Source organism: Xyrauchen texanus, chromosome 35 (assembly GCF_025860055.1).
Source record: "Xyrauchen texanus isolate HMW12.3.18 chromosome 35, RBS_HiC_50CHRs, whole genome shotgun sequence".
Taxonomy (NCBI): domain Eukaryota; kingdom Metazoa; phylum Chordata; class Actinopteri; order Cypriniformes; family Catostomidae; genus Xyrauchen; species Xyrauchen texanus.
In genome coordinates, this window is record NC_068310.1 from 30,233,183 (window position 1) to 30,245,142 (window position 11,960).

Here is an 11,960-nt window from a genome sequence, read left to right on the forward strand (position 1 = left end):
GACTATGCTGCCGACAAACACAACCTCCGGAGCACACAGACTTAAAAGTAAAAGACAGCCTGAAAGTTGAGATTTATAATTAAAAAAAAGTGTTAAATATTGGTCTGTTTCTCACCCACACCTATCATATCACTTCTGAAGATATATATTTAACCACTGGAGTCATATGGATTACTTTTATGATGCATTTATGTGCTTTTTGGAGCTTCAAAGTTCTGGCCACCATTCACTTGCATTGTATGGACCTACAGATTTGCAATATTCTTCTAAATATCTTCATTTTTATTCAGCAGAAGAAAGAAAGTCATACACATCTGGGATGGCATGAGTGTGAGAAAATGATGAGAGAATTTAAATTTTTGGGTGAACTATTCCTTTAATCGATGTTAAATACTGAAATAGCTTGTCGTCATGGTCATTTGGAGATTTAGAAGAAAAGCCAATGCAGAAATATTTGAAACAATACTAGGCAACAGCATACCACATGTATATATAAAGTAGCTGCAATATGAGTCAATTATTTGCAGAGGCCCGTTGTTTATAATAAACAAGCGTGTTACACTGAGCAATCTCTATTTTTGGATTTGACACCGTCAAGACGCATGGAGCTGGGAAATTGTGCGACTCAGTGCTGTAAAATGCCACCTCACTGACTGGAATTAGAATGTGTTGTTTTAGTTGATTCAGACTCTGCCCTAGGGATTGAAATGGGGAGCCAAATTTGGATGTAGGTCTACAGGGAACTCACAGTTAGAAGCCTTCTATTTGGGAAAGTAGGGTGTGAAGGGGGAGCTCACAGCTGTCGGATCACAGCCATTCTACTTTAAACCTCATCCTAAACAGACTTGGTGCAAAGGCAATACATTTTCAAAACATTTATTGTTTTGTTCATTTCGATTTAAGGGGTCGTAACGTGAGCTCATGAGGTGTGCAAAAATATTTTTGATACATTTATCTTGTGAATTTACCTGTTTGACTTTGGGTACTATATGTCATAACTGTGTTTAATAAACAAAGAAGACTTAAAAAAGCATACAAATTGCCAGTTTCATAGTGCGGTAACAAACATCTGTTGCATAGTCAAATAGACTGCTTTTTTCAGTTGCCGCAATCTCACCTACGGAAGCCAATACGGAGCAATCACAAAACAAACAAACAAAAGTTAAAGACAGTACTTTGCACACATACACAGGCCCATGCATCCTACTAAGAGAAAGTAAGGAGCAATTCTTTGTCATTTTTTATTATTGAAAAATGTCTTTAGTTATTTAGAGAAATGTAAATATGGGCAATTATTGCTAATGTGTCAAATGTGTTTAAATGTGTCTTGACAGACCGTGGTCACGTCTGTGATTTGGAGGTTCCGCTAAGCATTTCCTGTTGTGCTCCATGGAAGAATGGATATAGATGACAATTCTAGTTTTTGGATGAAATATTCCTAGAAATCCAAGGTTTTCATCCAGTGGCTTGTAGACTCCTGGGGTTCCATGCAAGGTACTTCAGTAGGTCATATGACATTAAAAAAATTCTACATTTTTACGACATTTCTAACTATTTGAATGAACATTTGCTAATGACCTGTTTAACATTATATATAGAATGTAGAAATTTTAGTTAATCCTCCTATTGTCTTTGTGTCATTTCTGACACGGGACAGGTAAAGAATATATTATAAATACCTCAAAGTTTTTGGTACTGGAACCAAGCATCAAATCAAACAAAATAAAAAATAAAATTTCTTTTGTAAATAACTGTTATAGAGAAATAACAATTTAAAACAAATTGTTACTTCATTGCCGTAACAAGTCAATATTGTCCCATATGGGAAGAACCAGTTGTGACCTTTTACCTTCTGATATTCTGGATTTTATACAGATTTAAATAGTTTTCAATTTATATTTAATTTATTTTTATACTTCTATGAATCAAATTTGACCTAAAATATTTCAATCCCTGGTCCCAAGTTTGGCTGTCTGGGTGGGGGTTCTTGGGTCTATTGAAAACTGTTGCTTCAACCAGAGGTGCAAAAACTGTATTATATAAAAGTATAAAAGTTGTCCTTGTTCCCTCCTTTATGATTTCATTATATATATATATATATTAGGGCTGTCAATCGATTAAAATTTGTAATCGAATTAATCACATGGTGTCCCGATTAATTAATCACGATTAATCGCATATACAAATATTTGCTGAGAAAGACCCTCATATAAATATAATTCAATATATAATAATGAAATAATGATATATAGTTATCTTTAAATATTTAAAAGATTATATATATATAAAATAACAAAACATTCTGATAATTAAAATGCATTACATTCTTGTAGCAGAAGAGTTAATCATTAATAAGACAATACAAAAATCGGCTTTAGAATACAATCTATTGTTTACTACCATATTATTGATCATAAGACAATCATTGGCATACAGTTCAAAGCAATCCTTTTTACCAGTTGGAGATTTATTATGAGGGCTTGTTTAAGGACCCGTCAATGAACATCTACGTCAGATATGCTTGTGTAGCATCTTGGATGCTTTGCGTCATAAACATAAAATTTTTAGGTCACTGTGTCAAGTTAAATATAGTTTAATACTTAGAACACATATTGAGATCCCTTAGTTCGGATTTGCGCTCCATCAAGTGTTTGGAACGCAAGAACGTAACGCATGTCTGTGTATATATATATATACATCATTACTCTGCAATCTGTTGCAATGAAGAGCGTCAATGGCGTTTATTTTAAAAGTTTTATTGTTTGTCATATATGGCAAGGCAGGCCAAATCAAAGGTCATTACAGGCCAAACATCTCTGGTTTGGACATCTCTGCTTCAAACCAATGGCTGTTTTAAAAAGTACAAACTAGAATTATATGATGCCACATGTGTAAATGAGCATGAACATCTTTGATCTAAAGAAATTTATAGTTAAACCTTTGGATTTCTGCTTATTTTGTCCTCCCATTTCTGTGTACCTTATGATTTCTATGTAGTGCACCCAACAAAACACATACATATACTGAGGCAGATTAATTCTTACAGATACATGTATTCTACTGACATAACAAGGGTCAAAAGTTTGAAGATCTCAGAGAGGCTCAAGCATACACATTTTAGAGAGAGATAAATGTTACACAAGCAGGCTGTCTGCCGTGGTGAGTCAGTCCCCCACTCCAAAAGGTTATCCTCCCCATTACCTGAGAGACTCTAAATTCTCGACATGAAACACATTATGTCTGTTGTGCACCTCGACATCTGGCACCTTGAAGGGAATGAGTGTCGTACATTTAACAAATCGCATCACAAATCAAAGCTTTCAGAGAAAAATTCTCAGAGCAACTTACAGGTAATACAACATAGTAAAGCAAGGAACCGTTTGAAATCCATAGCATGAGGTATTTGTCCAGATCTGGCACTGCAAATGTTCATTTGTTAGAATAACAGGAAAAGATTAGGTAATTGGCCTGGATGTGTGTCAGGTTTTCTTTTCATGGGCTATGCAATGGGGTTTTCATCTGTAGATTATTGCTGGGATGTGGTTATATCTTAAAGGGTATGCTTGGAATGTACATGAGGCACATTTACAAGCAGAAGTGGTAGCCAAAAATGTCTTCACTGGAGGGCTGGGACATGGCTACATATATAAGGTTGGTATGCTTCTTTTTTTTCTTCTTTTTTCAAAAGCCCTTCAGCATACAGCAATGAATGAGACAACAAATATGTTGAACATGTAGGATCTTTGATCTGCATCTGAAGAGTGTGAGAAGGAGTATGTGTCTATTCAGTAGGCGATAACTCTTCTTGTATTTAGTCCTTGTATTTTGTAACCAGTATTTGGTCACTAGGTGAAACATCTCTGTACTTGGTTCTTCCATTCTGAGTCAAGGTATTTGTTACTACCGCCTGGAAAACATTTAAGACATTTGTGGTTACTCATGCTAAAGAAAAAGGCACATCTTGTTACAACTTTAGCTGACAGGACAACCCATGATTACTAAACTGAACACTGAGTTCTGGCTGTTTTTAACCATTACTACTAATGACGGAAATGCCTTGTTGATGTGTGATGTCAACAGAGAATGGCCAGACTAGTTTGAACTGTTAAACTCTGCAGTAACTCAGTTGGGACATACACAATATTAGGCAGGTGGTTTTAATGTTGTGGCTGATATATATGGTGTGTGTGTGTGTGTGTGTGTGTGTGTGTGTGTGTGTGTGTGTGTGTGTGTGTGTGTGTGTGTGTGTGTGGCCTACAGTGCTATTTTCCATACTTGGATTGTGACATCAGAACTGCTGTCATAGCAACTGATAGAGAGCACAACAAAAAACAGTTGTGCATTGATGTTCTCCAAACAGCTGGGGAGCTGTTTTAAGAACAGAGCTTATAAATATTATACATACTCATATTCATTTGCTTTTAAATATACACAGGTTTTGCATTCGCATAGTAACAAAGTAACGTGTTGTTAATTCCAAGGCCTTCATCCATTACCACTTGCAAGGTCACATAGCAATGCAAAGTTTATTTTACAACATGAATCTTAACCGGTAAATGACATAAACAAATCTAAGATACACAGTCATTTAAAATAATTTTCTGGGTTTGAAATGAGTTAACCATTTTGCATCTGTGGCACGCTGTTGTATACCAAAGGCAAACATTTTGACTAGTTTTTGAAGTTTGTAAAACCAAACCAAAATTTCATGTACAGTAATGCACTTAAAATGGAAGTCTATGGAGAGTTTAAAAGCAGATTTTGTTTTCTTTATAAATTCTTCCGTATGTAATGGGCTTTATTCATGAAACATGATAGGAACAAATGTGTGTGTAAATTGTTTATGAATTTACTCTAATGAACAGTAAATTGTCCCATTGGGTTGAATGGGTCAAATTACAGAAGAATCCTTTTACTAATGATTTATACTACAAATTTGTCCTTCTTCTGTTTCTTGACTAAGGCCCAATGTGTGTAAAGTTGTAAACAGATAAAGTTAGCAAGTGATATTATCACACTAGTCCCATGTTAATATGTATAATATTTAAGTCTTATGGAGATACGTTAAAATACTCTACAGTTAGTGGTGGTGGCGTAGTGGCTAAAGCACAGGGCTGGTGATCAGAAGGTCACAGGTTCTAACCCCATGGCCACCACCATTGTGTCCTTGAGCAAGGCACTTAACTCCAGGTTGGTCCGGGGGGATTGTCCCTGTAATAATTTCACTGTGAGTCGCTTTGGATAAAAGTGTCTGCCAAATGCATAAATGTAAATGTAGTTATCAGTGCAATTCATTTCGATAGACTTTCATTGTAAATGCAATAAACACTAAATGCTACTTTTGCCTGATGGACATTGTGCAATTTGTATTGAACCAGAAACATTCCTTTAATGTATCACTTATAAATAAAAGTACAACGTAAATGTGGAAAAAAAAGAGTAAATCTCTTGTATTGCATTCAGAATACTTGAACTGCAAAAGAGAGTTTTAGAACAGTATATAAATGAGCAACTGAGACCGATTTGCTTAAATACTTGATAAGACTTATGTGGCTTTACTTTCATTTTAAAACAAGAAAAGGTTGTTTCTTTGTATTCTGAAACAGAGAGAGTTGTTTTATGTTCACAGTTGTGTTTGGCAGAATGCCTCAATCTCTCAATCTATTATCAAAGTCTAAATACACAGTCAAATAAGCTCTCTTTTTATTTCTCTCTGTTCACAAACCCCTACACCTAACGTCGGCATCACTTGGACAGGAAGTGCCTCTAACATAAAGACCTGTGTTCACTTCCTGACTCTCTCACATAGGCTATCTGGAATTTCTTTCCTTCACTCTGTTCTTCTTTAAACATGTTCCTTTTAAAGAGAGGACGTTTAAGGAGATGTTGCTGATTACTGCAGACTACCTGTTAGATTGTGAGTTGGGAGATTAATTTAACTTCAAGGAATGGGGTTTAACCTGATTGGTGCTTGGGCTTAGTCTTGTACCCTAAAAGCAAGTCAATGCATTGTGGCAGCTACCAATAAGAGTGCAGACAGTGATCTATCACCTGATACAGTTGGATACAGCAGTTAAGACATGCAGCTTCGAATGATTTAACCGCTGCATGTCTTCAGTTATTTGATGTTTCGTTTGTGATGCTTGGATTGCCTTCAGATTCTGAGTAACTTACTCCAGAGCAACATCAAGCTTCAAAGGCTCATTAGAATTATGTGCTCTTTGAGAAACATTGCTGACTCCATAAATTATCAAACTGTAATTTCATTACTGTATGCTAAAAGTAAAGCTAAAAAAAGGCCACTAAAACGTTTTTATGCCTTAGATAAGTACATCAGTTTTGGATGTGCTTGGTACTAAGAGAGTATCAGTAAAGAACATTAATGCAAGAAATCCTCATGTAGGGAAATTCAGGGCTGGCTTCTTCAGTCATATTTTCATTTGGAACAAAATTAAAATCAAACTTTGAAATTGATTCAAATTACCCAAAAACAGCATATTCCCAATAACATGCTCAATGTTTAACATGACAAAGGCTACATAGGAAAAACAGACAATTATGCATTAACAGCTGAAGTGTGACGTATCAGATTAACACCTGGAATAAACACTGAGCTAAATATTGTATTAGGTTTGCCATATCTACAAGTGGCACATACATTTGTGCAAAACACTGCTGAATTGGATGTACTGTCTTTGACGTCAACATCAAAATAGAAAGCGTTTTCTGCTCCCTTTTAAAAATTAATTGGCCTATTTATTTTTCTATCCAAACTAAGCACACGTATAGGGTAAGTTACATTGTATTATTCACATTTAGCACTGTTTTGTTCCCTGCTGTCCGCAATAAAGAACATACGTGCATCCCAGCAATTGCGAATCACAGAGCTAGGGCAACTAAATCAAGTATCCATACAGAACTTCAGGTCAGTCTTTGAATGTAAAACAGTTTAAAACAGTTTGATTTTGCAGCATAGCAACACAACTTTAACTGAGCTCAGCTGGATTCAATTTACCTCATTCAGGTAGGTCATTTTATGAGACAGAAGAGAAAGTGTTCATTTAGCAAAAAAAAATAAAGCATTCGGTTCCATTACACATTTTTTCTCTGTGGTGAAGTTTGTCCCCAGAGCAAGGGTCAAGGTCAGTGGGTGTAAACTTTGGGAAACAGAAAATGCAGTGTTACATGGGGTTAACCTAACACCATAAACCAGTCTAACCATAACACTCATCTTTTGTGTCTAAAGTTTCCAAATGTGTTTGCTTTGACAACATGCCCTTATTGAACAAGCACTTTGATATGTCCTGCCCAAACTTCCTGTTTCAATAGGAAATGCATATAAACAGGATAGAAATCTGCACTTATCAAGCGATTTCATTGGGTCTGTAACAGTGGTACCACAGGAAATTACTTTAAGTTGACACTAAAATGTGTATTGTTCTGAAAGGTCTTTAAAGAGCCACAAAATGGTTCATGGCGCGTGGTTGTGTTTAATACGAATCCGCTCAGATCCCACAGTGAGAAAGCAAGAGCAATATACTGCACTGAACTCAAGCTCAGAGCTCCCCAGACAGCTAATGAGCCACATAAACATGCCACAATGCCGTTTACAGAACACATACGTTGCCTTTGTATAGGATCAGGTTTCATCCATGCAAATACTGTTTATGATTATTTCAACTTAGTTGGAGTTGATGCAGATGACCAAGTAGAGGCAACATCATGGAACAGTGGTTCCATTCAAGCATGACTGAGGTTTTTTTTAAGTACCCCATTGGTTTCAGCAAATCCTCCCTCAAACACAAACACTTTTATATGCATGTTTAAGAATGAAATCTAATGTGTGTGTGTGGGGGGGGTTGGACAGAGTCAAACTTTGAGTTGTTGAGTTGGTATGTTTACAGACAGTATATAAGGAAGTGTGTGAATGCCTCTTAGGGTTCATCAAGAATCACATGACAGGAAAGGTAAGAAGGAGAGCATGCTTAGAGCAAACATTTAAACTAACGTTAGTGTAATGTAAACTAACATTTCTTTAGCTCTGTTCCAAACTTAGTGAGCCATCTACCTAAACAGCATTTATAGGGATCATAGGCGTGCTCCTGATATCCAAAAGTTAATAATGCAGCATTGTATGTATCCTTTGCAATGAAAGCAATTCCATAATGAAGAAAAATCAAAGAAACTCAAGATGGCAGTACAAATTTTACTAAAAAAAATAAAAATAATAAATCTCAATTTTACTCACTACTTGTGTGTGTGTACAGAATTTAATGCTCATTAGAGTATCCCGTTGTTAGCTTAACAACATGCTAATGTCAAACTCTACTGAAAACAATTGTCTCAAGTCTCCCATGCTGTGCAACATGATGCTGACTATCTAAAGCATAATGAGTCACTTATGACATTCAATATAGGTTCAGATGCTGTCTAAGAAGGCAGATGGCTATGTAGGAACTAAACCAAAAAGTAGCACACTAGGTTTCAGAACAGAACTTAAAACCAAATTATGTAATTTCTGCAGCGCTAGTCACCAAACAGAATTTTAAAAAATTTAAAAAAGAAGATAAAAATAGTGTTTTCTAACAGATTTCCAAATACACCATCCATTTGCCATTGGTCAAAAAATATATAGTCCCGCCCTAACCTCATGTGATTGGTTCAGCCAATGTTGCTGTGTCAATCTGGCCTGGCTGCACAAACAGAAATTTTGGAAAGCGCTACAGAGCCACTGTGTTTAAACATTTGGGCAAAATCAGCCTACTAATAGCTTACTCATAGTTATCTCTAAATATTAAGATGGGATAGGAGAAAGTATTTTAACATCTAACAAATTACACACATCAGCTTTAATGTTGTCCAGAAGCTCAAGGTTCATTTCAGCATTTGCTTTTCAGATAATTTGTCTGTTAATCTTTTAAAAATCTCTAGTCTTTCACCAATGAGCTCCTTCAAATTTCCTTAGAATACTGACATAGTTGGCATTTTCCAAAAAAATGAATAATAAGCCTTCAGACTTGAGCTCCAGCAAAGTCCTACAATACATAGGTTACAATAATAGCATTCACTCTGTCCATTGGCCTCTGAGTGGCGACCCTCTGACCCCCTCCTGTGTTTCTTCATTGCGTTCAACCAAGTTGGGGGAGGCATGAGGCCCAACAGGGAGAAAATATGGATAAGTGTGCTTGTGTCTGTGTATATGTGTGTGGGGGTATGCATCCAGGGGACCAGAGCACAGAACAGACAGGCAGTAAATTTTTTTAGGGGGATGCCACAGGGGAACCCTGTTCCCTCTGTCTTGACCCCCAACACATATGCACAAGCAAATACAAATAAACACGTACAGATCACTGTTGCAGCCTTTCCACATTCATAGGCTTCTAAAGTTGTGTAGAGCAAGCCTCGATGAACAGGGACAGAAAATTGCTACCAATCAAAGATGTGTCCTCACTTTGCATCAGCTCCATCAGATTATGTGGTAAAACAAATTTGGTCAGCTATACAGTAATTCTGAATCCCACTTTCTGCTCATGGTGGATGCAACAGTATGACACATGTTCTGATCAGTTTTAAAATATATATATATATATATATATATATATGTTTTAAACAAACAATGTTGAAGTCTCTGCAGTCACAGCTACAGTATGTCAACACCATCTTCACATTGTGATCATTTCTGTTAAGAATTGTACAATAATTTTGATTGTAGGTTATAGAGACAAACAAACAAAATGGTTCCAGTGTACAACACATGGTAACTCTACAAGGGGCTCCTGTGCGAACTTTAACATTAAATTGTAGCTAGTTGGTTTATTGCCATTTCAAAGATGTCTAAAAAAGTCTAGCAAATGGTCTAGCACCTTTTTTATATATATTGTTATCTATGCAAAGAAAATAATAGGTTTTAAAGTGTGGCTAAAGTGTCCAAATACTTTTTGGCCTCTGTAATCGATGAAACTCCGATGCCAGTTACATTGGCATTTTGCCATTGGACACTGGGTAAATATTCTTTTGCATGCCCAATAGTAATATTAAAACAAAAAGTTTTGAAAAAGAATACTATCTAAACTGAAGCCTCTGAGAGTTTTTTTGGCCAGGAACCACTCTTATCTTACCACATACTAGGTTAATGTTCCCTGTGTCCTGTACATTCATGGTTCTGCCATGTTTGGAAAGTGGGAGTGTTGGCACTCATGTATTAATGTCACTATTATATAAATGCATCAAAACGACCCAAGGGATGACTCATCACATTTTCGAATAGTCTTTTAATAGACTTTCTGCCCCCCACAATAATGACCTGGTCTTCCTTGTAAGCCTATGATGACAGTAAAACTTGCCATGGAAAAGAGTAATCTGCAGTTAGGGTTAGGGTTACCTTATACAGACGGCAGAAAGGGTTGTGATTACAATATTGCCAGATCTGTATGGTAGATGGGACTGTTTACTCTATTTGATGGTTAAACTGAGTTACTAGTAGTTCAAACTATCAGTCTTCCATCTAAGAGCAGTTGTTTGGAATATGATACCATGTAGTGAACATCTCCAAGAAATGTTAGAGAGCAGTAAAGTGCCTCATTTAAAAAAATTAGGGTGGGACTGAGGGAGTATGGTTTTACACTTCTCCTTTCTTTTAATAGGTTTGGGTTGCTGTGAAAAAAAGCTTGTGGCCGGGGTGAGATGTTTCTTTTACTGGGTAAGACCAAGGCATGGTGACCATTTGAGTTGAGTTGGTAACTTGAGATATTCAGACCCATAATAATGGCAGTTCATTTTCTATTTGTGAAATCCAGACTGCATCTCCACCTGTTGGGATGACCCAAGTTAAGTGTGGGTCAAAATGCTCCTCATGCAATGTGTATAGATGATCCTCAACTGTAAAGAAATGACCAAGACACATAATGGAATGTCACTAATAGACTGTAAAGTGTTGTTACTTACTTTAACAACACTTTAAGTCTCCTTAGTGCCAGCAAAGACAAAAACTATAATAATTTGAGACTGCAACTCAGAGTCAAGCCTGTGTTTCCATTTTATCAGCGTGTTCCATTCAGTAATCACCATTCCCATTGACTATTCCCTGTTTCCTGTAAAGGCTCGGCCTTCAACAGTGGAAGCTGTGAATGTATACAGGGTGCAGATGTAGAAAATAATGGTCATTTGGAACATTTAATGTCATTTTGAAACCAGAGGAGCCACTTGTATTGCTGCACAATGACTGACGCTTAAAGGGTTCTGCAAAGTAGCAAAGTGAAGTGTCCATTGATTGGATGAAAAACCATAGGTTAAAACCCCAGTTCTCTGATAACAGGAGTTTGGTATCTTACTATGGGAATTGCCTGGTGTGTGACTAATCCTGGAAGCATCAATAACACCACATCTGTCAGTTTGCAGACCAATCACATCAGTGAGAAATGAGTCCCACCTCCCTCACATATGTCACTGCCACAAGTCCCTTCTTCAAACTCATTGTCTTCCCTGTGAAGATCATTGGAAGCAAGGCTGAATAAACATTAGATAGAAAACATAAATTTTGAAGGGCCCTTTGAATTTCACTGCTGGTCCAAGCTGCTTTTACTGATTGGTGTTGGTTTGGGGACCCACATGACCATGCTGTGAATTTGGTAACCAGCTTCCCCAGAAAGACTATGCTGGCTGACAAAACACTTTATCACCATAAAACAGATTGGACCAGCATGAAAATCCAGACAGATCTCACTTTGAATTTGGCGACAGTAGGTTGAAAGTGTTTCAGCTAAACAAGGGCTGTGCTTAACTAAAACCAAACCACTGCCTCCAGTGGCCAAAGCTGGAAGTGCTAAATACATGTGCATGGGTAAAACAGTTTATGGGTAAAATGTCCACAGAGTGTCCAAAAGTGACCAAAGTTATTTGTAATGCCAGTTGTTTTAAGTATTAAAGGGATAGTTCACATAAAAAATGAAAATCCTCTCATC